This window comes from Meriones unguiculatus, chromosome 1 (genome assembly GCF_030254825.1).
Source record: "Meriones unguiculatus strain TT.TT164.6M chromosome 1, Bangor_MerUng_6.1, whole genome shotgun sequence".
In the NCBI taxonomy this organism is placed as follows: domain Eukaryota; kingdom Metazoa; phylum Chordata; class Mammalia; order Rodentia; family Muridae; genus Meriones; species Meriones unguiculatus.
Window position 1 is genome coordinate 195,598,965 of NC_083349.1, and position 12,860 is coordinate 195,611,824.

At 49.3% G+C, this 12,860-nt stretch overlaps 1 protein-coding gene and 1 non-coding gene across 2 annotated transcripts in view; one reads left to right on the forward strand and one right to left on the reverse strand.

The window, feature by feature from the left end:
* Thsd4 (thrombospondin type 1 domain containing 4) overlaps positions 1-12,860 on the reverse strand; it is a 516,099-nt gene that overhangs the window by 405,427 nt on the left and 97,812 nt on the right. The window lies entirely within an intron of this gene.
* Positions 12,531-12,662, forward strand: LOC132651765 (small nucleolar RNA SNORA17). Its single transcript, XR_009589335.1, has one exon. It is a non-coding gene; the product is annotated as a small nucleolar RNA SNORA17 (small nucleolar RNA).

A 12,860-nucleotide genomic window follows, 5' to 3' on the forward strand; every position in this document is an offset into this window, starting at 1 on the left:
GCAGGAAAGAACAGGGAGTGCATTCATTCTTCAGTGTGAGTAAGGGAAGCCCTCTTGGGAGTCCAAGCTGCTGCCAGTGTGAGCTGTAATCTGAGCCCCAGTGGCTCTTGGGACTACAGGGGCTTAAGGGGAACTGAATGGGATCACCTGTAGGGCAAAGGGCCTGACCAGAGCAGACACTGAGTCGATGCTGCTCCTAACCCCTCTCCCCCGAGGCTTCTCCAACAGTAACCCTTGCCCCAGGCTGACCCTCTGTGGGCTGAAAAGGAAAAAAAAAATAACTTTAAAATTGATTTTCTGCAAGTTCTGTTGGATTCATTAACACAAAAATGATAATGACTCTAACATGAATTATGGCTTCTGAGCATCTTTTACGTGACAGGCTCACAGCAAAAGCAATGCTTTTTCCCTTGGATTCCAGATAGCTCTCCCTCTCTGAATTTCCATGCCACACTTCGTGTGTGTGTGTGTGTGTGTGTGTGTGTGTGTGTGTGTGTGTGTGTGAGTGTACAGGTACATGTGTGTTTATATATCCTGCTCCTCCTTCTTGTTCCTTTGGGACTCGATCCCTTGCTGCCCCAGTACTGCCAGGCTCAGCTGGCTCACAAACACCCCAGAGATCGTCCTGTCCCTGCTTCCCACCAGTGTGATGAGGAGTGCTTGCCGTCACCTCCCCAACTAACTGAGCCGCCTCCCCAGCTCCTTCCACCACTTTTTACATGTCAACTTGCCATATATCACTTCATCTTCTTCTTCATTAGAAATATGGAAAGCAATCCCACAATGCATCTCCCTCGCACTACCCTAAGAATGTGTCCACTGCCCTTATTTCAGTGGAGGATGCAGGCGCTCTCCCTAGAGTTTCACTTGATCTCTCAAAATAGCGAGTACAGTACATACAAACGACATGTGCAGCATTCAAACAGCCATAAAACCCTTTTCCTGCTGCCACCATGTAGCCATTCACACAAGCAGTGAAACAGCTCGTCTCGCTTCCTTTTCTAAATGAGGAAAGCAATGCTGTGTGACATTAAACAGCCTGCCAAGCCGATTACTCTCTGTATCATTTATTGTATTTTTTAAAACTTTTTAAAAATTTATTTTTTAATATTAATTACAGTTTATTTACTTTGTATCCCAGCTGTAGTCCCCTCCCTCATTCCCTCCCAAACCCTCTCTCCCTCCCTCATCTCCTTCCTGCCCATCTTTAAGTCCACTGATGGGGGAGGTCCTCCTCCCCTTCCATCTGATCCTAGCTTATCAGGTCTCTTCAGGACTGGCTACAATGTCCTCTTCTGTGGCCTACCTAGCAAGGCTGCTCCTCCCTGGGGTTGGGGAGGGGAGGTCAAAGAGTCAGCCATTGAGTTCATGTCAGAGACAGTTCCTGTTCCCCTAACTAGGGCACCCACCTGGGTACTGAGCTCTGACGGGCTACATCTGGGCATTTATTGTATTAATGAATGCTACCGAATAAATGATTGGCAAGCAATCAAAGCCAACAACAAACGGTACAGTCTTCAAATGCCAAATTCACACTCATAGAAGATGATGGACATGGACAACTTAGAATGAGAAGTTACCAGAAAATAGAAAAACAGAAACAACAAACACTGGTTCTCCCAAAGCCAAGAAAAAAAGTGTCTTCAGCACTAGAAGGCAATGGTCTCCCTGCTGTGCTCACTGAAAGGGACCCGTCTTCCCATGGCTGCCGCATCCACAGGGGTCCATGAGGACCACATGCTTTTACAAGGAAAAGGTTCATGGAGACTTGAAGAAAATACAATGTGCCTGAAAGGCAACCAGAGGAGGAAGCAGAGGGCTCCAGGGGCTCCGTCTGGCCTGGACCCAGCAGCTATCCTGTAGTCGGGGGACAGGGAGAGTGTGCTGATAGTCAGGGACGGGGGCTTTGGGTGGGGGAGACAGCTCAGTTCATAAAATGCTTGCCTTGCAAGCTCAAGGACCTGGCTTGGAGCCCTGGAACCCACATTAAAACAAACACCCCCTCTCCTGCGAAGGCACAGTGTTTGTAATCCCAATGTTGGGAAAGGGGAAATGAAGGGACACCTTGGGCTTGCTGGCCAGCCGGGCTGCATGGCCGGTTCCAGCTCAGTGAGACACCCTGTGTCAGTGAACACAGGAGATGGCACCTGAGTAATGATGACCAAGGTTGCCCTCAGCCTCTGCATGTACCCTCCTACATACATTCTCAAGTGCCTCCTTCTACAACACACACTCAAACATACATACATGCTCTACAACACACACGTGCACACACATAGACACCTGCATGCTCACAACACACACACTCAAACATACATGCATGCTCTACAACACACACGTGCACACACATAGACACCTGCATGCTCACAACACACACACGTGCACACACATAGACACCTGCATGCTCACAACACACACACGTGCACACACATAGACACCTGCATGCTCACAACACACACACTCAAACATACATGCTCTACAATACACACACGTGCACACACATAGACACCTGCATGCTCACAACACACACACTCAAACATACATGCTCTACAATACACACACATGCACACTCATGCACACACACATGCATGCTCACAACATACACATACACACACGTTCTGGGACTCATGGCCTGTCATCTGTCTATCTAAGCACAGAGTGCTTCTCATGCTATAAAACGAGGGAGGCCAATCTGCGTGGCTTACACATGAGTACTGTGAATTGAGCCACGGCCTTGGATGGTGGAGTTGGCTTCCTCGGCCACTCTGGCAAACTCCACAATCAGTGAACACCCTCATAGCCCCAGAGGCGGTAAGTTTGAAGTCAGTGCTGCTCCCTGAAAGGCTGGCATCCGCAGGACCTTGATCCCTCTGGGCTGCGATCCTGTGCCTCATGACGTCTTCAGTAAAGAGCACACAACAGTGGTTGTGTCAGACTCTGTCACCTACTGACATGGCCAACTCGGTTTGTGTAACAGACTCTACAACATCCACACAGCAACAAAACCCCGAAATCACATTCTCTATAACGCACCCCACCACCGCGCAACACATGACTATCCAGTGACCACATCCCTTCAGTCTGCAGGTAGCCTGCCTTCTATTCTGTCTCCTCGTCCTCTGCCTGCTCAGCAAATCCCTATCCGTCCACTTTTATAACGACACTCACGTTGCATTTAAGTCCCCTCCCCCAGTGCCCTTCCCTTTTCTTCTCACCCCCTCCTGCTGGTCCCTTTTCCCATTCAAGCATGTCTGCCTTGATCCACATGCATTCTGTTACCCTCTCCTCCCCCACCATTACAGTCGATTCCTCTTCTATTAAGGTCTGAGTAGACTGGCATATGTATATGAAAATGTCACTATGAAACCCTTTGTATGCTGACTCTAAAAATTAATTTTTAAACTGAAAATAGGAAGACTGCCTGGATAATCCAGAATCATCTTCCCATCCCAAGATGTTTAACTTGATCACGTCTGAAAAAGACCTCCAACTAAGGGAGCAATTGTAGCCTCCAGGGGCTAGGACTGCCCTACCCGCGGCAGGGGGAGGAGAGGATCATCCAGCCTCCTGTGCAGGGTGAACCACCACTCTGTGTGAACAGTTCTGCTTCTTGTTGTTAGTGGAAATGAGACAAAGAATTCTACATGCAGAGGGGAGCCTGTCAGGGCTAAGGAAGCAAGGACTTGAAAATCCTGGGCTGCCAGGAGGGCTGTGAGCACTTATTCCAAGGAGCAACAGAAGGCTGAGCAGTGCAGAAACCCGCAGCAGCCTCCCTCCAAGCCTCTCCTGCAGTGAGGTCACCTGCAACCACAGCAGTGGGCTCTGCACCGGGCAGAGCGGGCTCCCTGAGAGCGGCTCCCTGAGGGCGGGACTCCCACACCCAGGGCGCACCCTGCCCTACACTATAGCTAGCCAGCGTGACATCTTTGACTCAGCTCAGCGTCTCAGGGATGGCCAGGACTAAGGTAGCGCACAGAAATGAGCTTTCGTTATCACTAGGACAGATTCGACAGTGTGCGCAGGTAGTGCTGATGAAGGGAACGCCAGTTACTCACACAGGAAATTCCCCTCCGCTCTTAATGAAGGCGATTGAGGCCACCACGAGGAGTTCCCCGAAGCCCCAGGGCTCCATATTCCAAGCCAGGATCCCAACCCTCTGAATCACACATATTGTAGGCAGGCTTTTTCCGTGACCTGCTGTATCTCTCTTCTCAAATCTGTTCTGAACGGCTTGGAGAGGGTTCAATACAGCATTCCTCACAGCGAATGTGATCTTTGTTCTGATAACTAATGGAATACTTCTGACACTTAGCAAAATGCCAGGAGGAGTGAACAAGGGCTCTTTGGAGGCTTGTCTGAGACCAGAGTAACCCAAGCTTCAAAATCTGGCCCCAATCTTCCGTAACCTACAGGCAGAAATGTGCATAGAGGCGAGCCCAGCCCTGCTACACAGAGTGAGGCCTGAGCTTTCCCAAAGCACATTAAACCGCTTATCTGCTTAGCATCCACAGGTGACTTCATGTCAGACAACTCAAGGACCACGTGCTATCCCTGACTCAGAAGGGAAAGAGATAAACCTTTACTTTGAAGAGAAAGAAAAACAACAACAGCAAAACCAAACCCCGAAGCTGGCATTGCAAAACTTCTCTACCTACGCTCTCCTCACCTACCTGGTGTGGCCAAAGATTTTTGTTGTTGTTCTTGTCCAAAAACAAACACAGGCAAGGCATTAGATTTCCCTTTCCTTACCATGTGGTGTCTGAAATACTCCCCCAGCCTCGCCCCTGTGCCACGTAACAGAACTCTTTAGGTATCCAGGGAGGGCCAGAAACCACCATGCTGCTCAGCGAAGCTGAACTAACAGCACCTCTTCCTTTCTATCATGAAGGGATCCCTGAGCTGCAGGAGCCCTCAGGAAGAAATAACGTATTTCTCCAGAGCTACTAATGAGAAAATGTGCATGCCTCTCAACTGAGAAGGTGGATAGGAGGGCCTGGAGAACAGATGATTGCTACCTACAGCCAGAGCTGAGACAGGGGCAGGTAAGAATGGATGAAGAAGACCAGTGATGGAGGCATGGTCCTGTCTGTCCTTTCTGAAAGCTAATAAAGTTTGAAGGCATGCACACACACACACACAGACAGAGAGAGAGAAAGAGACGGAGAGAGAGAGAGAGGGAGAGGGAGAGAGAGCAAGCTAGGGAGCTGGCTCAATAGTTGAGAGCACGTGTTGCTCTTCTAGAGGACCCAGTTCCGTTCCTAGCACCTGTGTCCAGTGGCTGAAACTCCAACTCCAGGGGTTCCTACTCTCTTGGCCTCGGCAAGCCCTCACACACTGGTGGCATGCACACACACAGAGACACACACTCACACAGATAAATAACAAATCCTTTTAAAATGTACATACATTAATGCACACACACACATACAGACACATACTTATTTATATGAACATGCTTGAACACATACATACAAGAAGTTCCAGAACCACTTCCAAAGACTATCTGCTTAATGATACTAAAATAGCTACAACATGTTGTTTTGAGCAGCCTTAGACTTAGTGAAGAACTTTTACAGCTGTTACCTCATTTGACCCCCCCCCATAACATGCCCCTGTTGTGGACAGAGGACATGTAATTATCCATGTTTTATAGATTACATTAAGCAATCCCCCTAGGTCTTGCCATTAGCCAATGATGAATCTGAGGCAGGAAGTGGGGCCTAATGACTCCCAGCTCCAGGAACTTCAATAAGGTAAGAAATGGGAGGCCTTCTAATGCAAAAAGGCTAAGGCCCCACCCCCACCACCAGGAGAACAGTGGAAGTGAGTGACACTTAAGAAAAATCCATGAAATAAGATAAAAGTCTAAAGACATGGCTTTGTAACAGCAATGCATGGACAGGAGAGAAAAACAAATAACAAACTGCCAAAAGTTCCAGAAGGATGCTTGAAAGCACTCTGGTGAGCTGACTCCAACTCAGGCTTTGGTCCCCAGCTCTGTGGGACATTAAGACAGGAGGATCAGAAGGTCAGGATAGCCTCAGCCACATAGTGGGCTCAAGGCCAGCCTGGGATACATGAGACCCTGTGGTAAACAAATAGAACAACCCGCCACAGTAACACGTAACAACCCTTAACCTTAATGATGAAACTATTTTATTTATGGATGTGGAAACTAAGGCCCCAGACATGAGGGGACTTACCCAGAATAAAAGCATTTGTGAGGAGCAGGGACTGAGCTATGCCTCTGGGATGCAGAACTGTGCACGCTGCATCAGCTTCCTTGGGCATGTACTGTCTTAACTTCATTATTACAACCATCCCTAATTAATACCACCAGTCGAAATAAAAACCCTTAAGGGTAGGGTGCGGAACGTGTGGTTTCCCTCTTTGCTTTTCTGAGAAACATCACCTAATTCCACAAACAACAACCAGGGATGCTGTGGATGGTCCAGCTTGCAAGGACATTGTTCTCCTACTTGGAAATCCTAATGACCTTGAGGTATTATAGTGTGACAGTAGCGGGGCTACTATCAGGCTCAACCTGTCAACGTTTCCTTATGTAGCAAAGGGACTTTGCAGTTCAGATTAAGCCAATGGAGATGCAGTGATGACTTGCAATTGTTTTTACTGTGCTTTAAAGAGTTTTTTAAATTATGTACGTATTTGTGTGTCTATGTGTGGGTGTGTGCACATGCATGCAGGAGCCTGCAGAAGCCAGGAGAGCCTGTCAGGTCCCCTTAGAGCTGGCCTTAAAGGTGAGTGTGAGCAACTTGACATGTGTGCAGGCTGGAATCTGAACTTGGGTCCTCACGAAGGGCAGCAAATTGCAAGTCATCACTGCCAAAGAACTTGTGACAAGATTGTTCTGGACTGTCAGGGTAGCTCAGTGAAATGACGCAGGTCCTTCTAAGAAGGGGGTAGACAGGACATGACAATAGGAGAAAATAACAGGATAGCATGTGGCTGTAATGATGGTGAGACAAACAGGGACGCCACCTCTCCCTGGAGCACAAAGCACGTGCGTGTTAAAGCATTGTTAAAGTCTATCAAAACCGCTACCAGCGTTTACAGCAGAGAGCTCTTACTGCGACCCTACCCTTTCCTACAAACAAGCAAAGAAAATGGGGCATGCGGCAACTTGACTCCCCGAGTGGAAGCCCTGGACTTTTTCATGCTGCTTTGGCTACCTTGGGTCATTAGTGAAACAGCCAGTTAAGTTGTCCTAGGCTAGCACCAGCCATCTTGACCAGTCCATGGACAAAACCGGAGAATTACACAAGGATCGCAGCTGACTGCACCAGGTCCCACCCTCAGTGACTTCCACTCAGAGCAGTTTATACGGGAGGTTTTGCTGTTGTGAGCCTGCTGAACTCCAGGGAGCCTACAATCGCTTCTTAAGCCACCAGCAGTACCATTTCCTAGGCTGCCTAACAGGGAGCCTGGTGTGATGGGAGCTAAAGGGGGAAGACTATGGTTGGCCCAAATGCAAACTGCACCGTTAATGTGAGGTATGTTGTGATTAGTCCAAACACAAAAACATCATTAACAGGTAAGGTGTCCTGTGATTGGTTCAAATACCTCTTCGCTGACTATATAAGCAGGACACCCAGACCACTTAGCTCTGAGAGACACTCCCATGCTGACCCCATTTCTGCAGCAGCATTAGCCCCGTAAAGAGCTTCTTCCAAGTAGTTTTTGCCTGTTGTCATCAGTGAGGCTAACCAGTACCAAGACGAAAGAAGACGTGTCAGGGACAGCAGAGCAATGGGCAGGCTGAGCTGGAAAAGCAACCAGGCTGCAGGAACCCAGAAAAACTCCTAGAGGCCCTGGTGGAGCATCAGACCTAGAGCCAAGAGCTGTAACAGCAGCTGCCGTTAGGAGCCAATGAATCCCACCTTAGGCACAACATTGAGCTGTTTGGTCTAGAGAGTGATCTGTCAGCCATGTTTTCAGCTTTGAAGGAGGGAGCGTGTTACTTTCACACAAACCTGAATGAGGACTTGTGCTCACGTCCCCTCAGGGCTGGGACCCGTCTGCTTAGACTGGTGCAGGCCCTGCACATGCTGCCACCGTCTCTGTGAATTCATACATGTATCAGTATGAGGTCTTTATAAAATCTAATTCTTTAAATTAAAATATAAGTACACCATTGTTTCCCTTTCCTTCCAATGCTGGCATGAGCCCTGGTCTCACTGCCTCTCAAATTCATGATGTCATTCTTTTTAATCATGTGCACTTGTGCATGCACACACACATGTATATTCATGCATACATGTATACATAGATGAATTCAACCTAATGCGTTCATTAGTGTGACTTATATGTACATGTATGTGACGACTTCAAGACGGACCAGTCAGGACTGGATAACCAATCAGGGGGCTCATCCCTGGGGAAGACTGGTTCTCCCGCCCCCAGCATCCCTTAGCTGGCTGTAGCTTTTTGACTAGGCTTACAGCCCCATCCCCTTCCGTGTCAGCCTGTCAGCTCGTGCTGGCCTTCTTCAGATCTTGTTTAGGCAGCCATAGTGGTGAGGTTTCATGGCATAGACTCCCTGTCATTGTAGGAGACAGTCTCACAGCAGATTTCCTGGTCCTCTGGTTCTTACAGCTTTGAGCACATGTCTTTTCTTTTGTTGTTCTCCCCTCTCTGTCACATGCTTGGGGGAGGTTAAAGGGTCTTGAAAGAAAGACACTTGGCATAAACACGCTCGGGTGTGAAGTTGGTGAGGTGGTAACGCCACTCCTACAGCCAGCTTCTCAGTGAGTCAAATTGGACTTGTCCTTTCCTCAGTATAACGTGTGTTACACTCCTGATGCTCCCCAGCCATCCACTGCCATAGCTCACTGCTGCCTAATGCCAGAGGAAACACAGCCTCCCAAATAACAGCACAGGAAAAGCTTCTCCTTGTCTGTCCAAGCTTTTAATCTGGGTAGAGCAGAAGGTCCCCGGCCAGCTGGTGGGTTAAAAAGGAAGAAGCCTATGAAAGCAGGGCTACAGCACCCTTGGGCGCTGGAAAGGGATGGGACAGTCTCCATACAGTTGGAGAGGAACATGCTCTTGCCTGCACCTCAATCTTGGACTCTGGCCTGAAGAGCTCTTTTTCATTATATGTTTTCATCATTGTCATTATTTTAAGCAATTAAGTTTGTGGTGAATGGTATACCATCATCAGAAACAAATGGATTTAATACAGGACTAACAGAGAAAGCCCGAGTTCCTCGGCCAGCAACTACCGCTTTCCTGAGCTAGATGGAGGTGAGATGGCAGGAGGAACAGCTTACCGACTGATTCCAAGGGTGCTAAGGAGATTTCAAATCCAGTGCAAACATGGACACACTGCCTGTTTCCAAGTGAGGAAACAGCTGTCTTTCTGGGTTTAAGGGGCTGGTCTTTTTCAAAGGATTCCTAGTTCAGTCTCCACCGGCGGAAAGTTTCTCCCTGGGCAAAGGAGGCTGTGGACTTCCCCAGGCTAGCCTGGGCTCCAGCCCCAACAAGCCCTCTACGACCTTAGAGCCGGGCGGGCTCACTCATGCCTCTGGGTCTCCACCCTTCTGCTCTACTATCTGGGAAGTGCCCTCTCCATCCAGCGTGTGCTAACACCCTCTTCAGAATACAGCTTCATGACTGACTTCCTCTTAGAAGCCTTCCCTGGCTCCTCAGTGCTTTGTCTTCTTGTCCCACATCTGAGCAGCCCTCTTCTCCTCCATGGGCCCTCGATCAGCTAAGCATCCTTTTGCTTCGTCTTCTCTCCACCATCATCTCTTGAGGCTTAGAAGGAGTAAATGCTCCTCTTGTATCACCAAAACCACTGTCATTCTCCACATACGTCAAGTCTTTTTTGGTTCACTCCCATTTTCTCCCACCTAATAAGAACACAGACTCATCCTTCAGTAGTATCCTCTCCCAGGGTCACTTCGATTGCCCAAGACCCACTGTGGCCTCCCACAGTCCTCTGCTCATACCCATCACCAAACATGGGCTGTGTCCTCTTAAGACACAGGGGTCCTGGGAGCCATGTCTCTTTCACCTGTCTATTGCTACTGGGTCCAGTACAGTATCTTCTGCCCAGCAACACAAAGAAGAGTAAGGCAATAAAAAATGAAAGCAAAATACATACAACAGTAATGGCCCTGTCACCTCTCTTGAGCCCTAAGATGCAGAGAAACAACCTCACACGTTGTCATGGTTAGTTTGATTGTCTGCTTGGTACAACCAGAATCACGTCCTAGGAAGAAGACAGTGTGAGTGAGTGTTGTTCAGAGCAGGCTGGCGTGCAGGTGTGTGTAGGGGACTGTCTTGAGGTGGGTGTAGGCATCCTTGTGTCCTGAAGCATGTAAGAGAATGGTAGCTAGCTGGACAGTAAGCCCGGTGTGCATGCCTTCTTTCTCTGCTGCTAGATGGTGCACTACCTGCCTCAGGCGCCTGCCTTGACTTCCCTGAAATAATAAAGTGCTACCTGAAGCCACCAGCCAAAGACACCCTCCTCCCCTTGGTTGCTTTTGACAAGGCGTTTTATCACAGCAACACAGGCAAAACCGAAACATGAAGGTCTGGCATGGTTACTCATGCTAGCTGGCAGTTTCCTCGGAGCGCGCTCAGAAGCTGTGGAGCACCCGATAGAGGCAGTTTCTGTGTTCGAATAGCAAAGCCCCAGGGTAGATATTAGAAACTAATTGTGCTTTTCACTTCAGACACAGTAATATTGCTTTATTAGTCTAGTTGATGAGTGCTACCTTTAATGTTGGAAGGGGGCTTTCCAGAAGGGCAAATGTAAAATGGGGATCATGAGCAGACTTGGGTTTCAGCCCGACCCCTCTCTGCCATGACCTTGCAGCAGACACTGACTCTGGCTTGTGGGTTTGTTCTCCATAGCTGGCACCGGCACCGGCACAGGCCTACCACACAGTTGAGATGGGGATGGGGGGTGGTATTGCGCGTAAAACCACTGCCAGTGTGGCTGGCCCGTGGAGGGCATGGGGCCACCTTAAGGAGTGCTTAAGTAAGAGCTTAATGTCAGAAAACAGCTGCCACTCCAGCTGAAGACCCCTCCCTTTCACAGATACTGATGGATGCCCAGTAGGACACTATAATTTCTCACCTGGGAAGTGCATTAGCATCAAAGTGAGCACTGGTGCCAACACATCCTGCTCCCCACCCCCTTCCCGGCTTCCTGTCTGGGGAGCAGAGAGCCTGTCTGCTGGCCCTTATGAGGAACAACTCCCTGCAAAACCTAGAAGAGGCCCAGTCCTTTGACATTTCTCCCCAGAGACCTCACCATGCTGCTGCTTCTGTCTGTCCCTGCATTAGTAACTGTTCTAACAAACCCACCGTTCCCCAGTAATCTGCCTCGGAGTCATTTGCAATCCTGCTCACATCATAAACCTAACAGGTTCAGGTACCCACACGATACTAACCATTGGTACAAGGTTTTCAACTCAAGGCACCAAGTGACAAGCTGCGCTTTTATCCTCTCCAGGGGAACCTGGGAAATGTGGGCAGGGTACAGGCCAGCACACGGACGGGCTAGGTGGAGGCTACAACCCTGTCTACTCAAGCCTGTCAAGGACTCTGTTCTCCCAAAATGCAATGCAGAACTTCATCTTAAACTGTCCATAACTGTGAGGCATAGCTACTTTATACTCAGGAATTCACAGTAGTAGTGGCTACCTGCCCAAGACTGGGCCCATCAACATGACATAGGAAAGGGCTCATAGGGCTCCCGCCTCCCCCAAAGAGCTAGCCAGTAAGAGACAGAGCTACTCGTGTGTGTGTGTGTGTGTGTGTGTGTGTGTGTGTGTGTGTGTGGCTGTGGCTACAAGTAAGTTACCCTTGGTCAAGTAAATAATCCCCTACTCATGTCCATTCCTGGAATCCTAATTAAATGAAGAGGAATACAAACAGCACACACACACACACACGTACAAAAGAACAAACTAAAAATAAAATGCCAGTCATTGCTATCTGACCATAAATCATCCCTGCAAATCAGGTCTGTCTGCAGAGCCCAGATCAGGGCATCCTGACCTGGTCAGGCGTCTCCAGAAGGAAAAAGCTCTGTTTCTCAGGGGAGTTCTGGGAAACCCATCCTTCTCTGCCTCATTATGTGCCAAACAGCCAGAGGAACACACACACACACACACACACACAGAGAGAGAGAGAGAGAGAGAGAGAGAGAGAGAGAGAGAGAGACTGACTTTCACAGATGGTATACATGCCTGAGCACCTGCCTTCATGTCTCCAGGAGGTAAAAGGTGAGAGCTGGCAGGGCCTGCTAGAAAGAAGACGAAAAGCTACTGAGCACCCCATTCCCCAGATTCCAGCTGACTGACAGGTGGCATCAAGCCACCAGGCCACATGGAGGCAAGCGTCCGGAGTGCATCACGCTGGCGGGGAAACCCAAGAACAGGCCTGTGGGCCTGTGCTTGGAAACTTCCTGAAGCCCTCAGAGAAGCGGCCGCTGCTCGCCATACTGTCTTCGTGGAAACGGAAGTCAGTGACTGACAAGCATCAAAAGCCTGCGTCTGCCTGTCCCCAGAGGGGGTGCAGGTGCGGCTGCTGTGCCACACGTGCTTCCGCAGGTGGCAGAGAGGGGTAAGGCCGCGTCCACACTCAGTGTGCTCACCTGTGAACATCGGGATGATTAGTAGCCTATCGTTCGCTCAAAAAGGCAGGCCTGCGATGCCCACCAGACTGATGCCATGGTTCCTTGACAGGACAGTAGCCTAAGATGACCATCAGCCTGGGGCTGTACAGACATGGAGGGGGCAGGAGACCATCATGCCCAGTGCCGTAAGGCACAGGCGGGCAGAGCACTCCCGAGACCACTCCTGAGATGACCTCAAGCACTCAGAGGC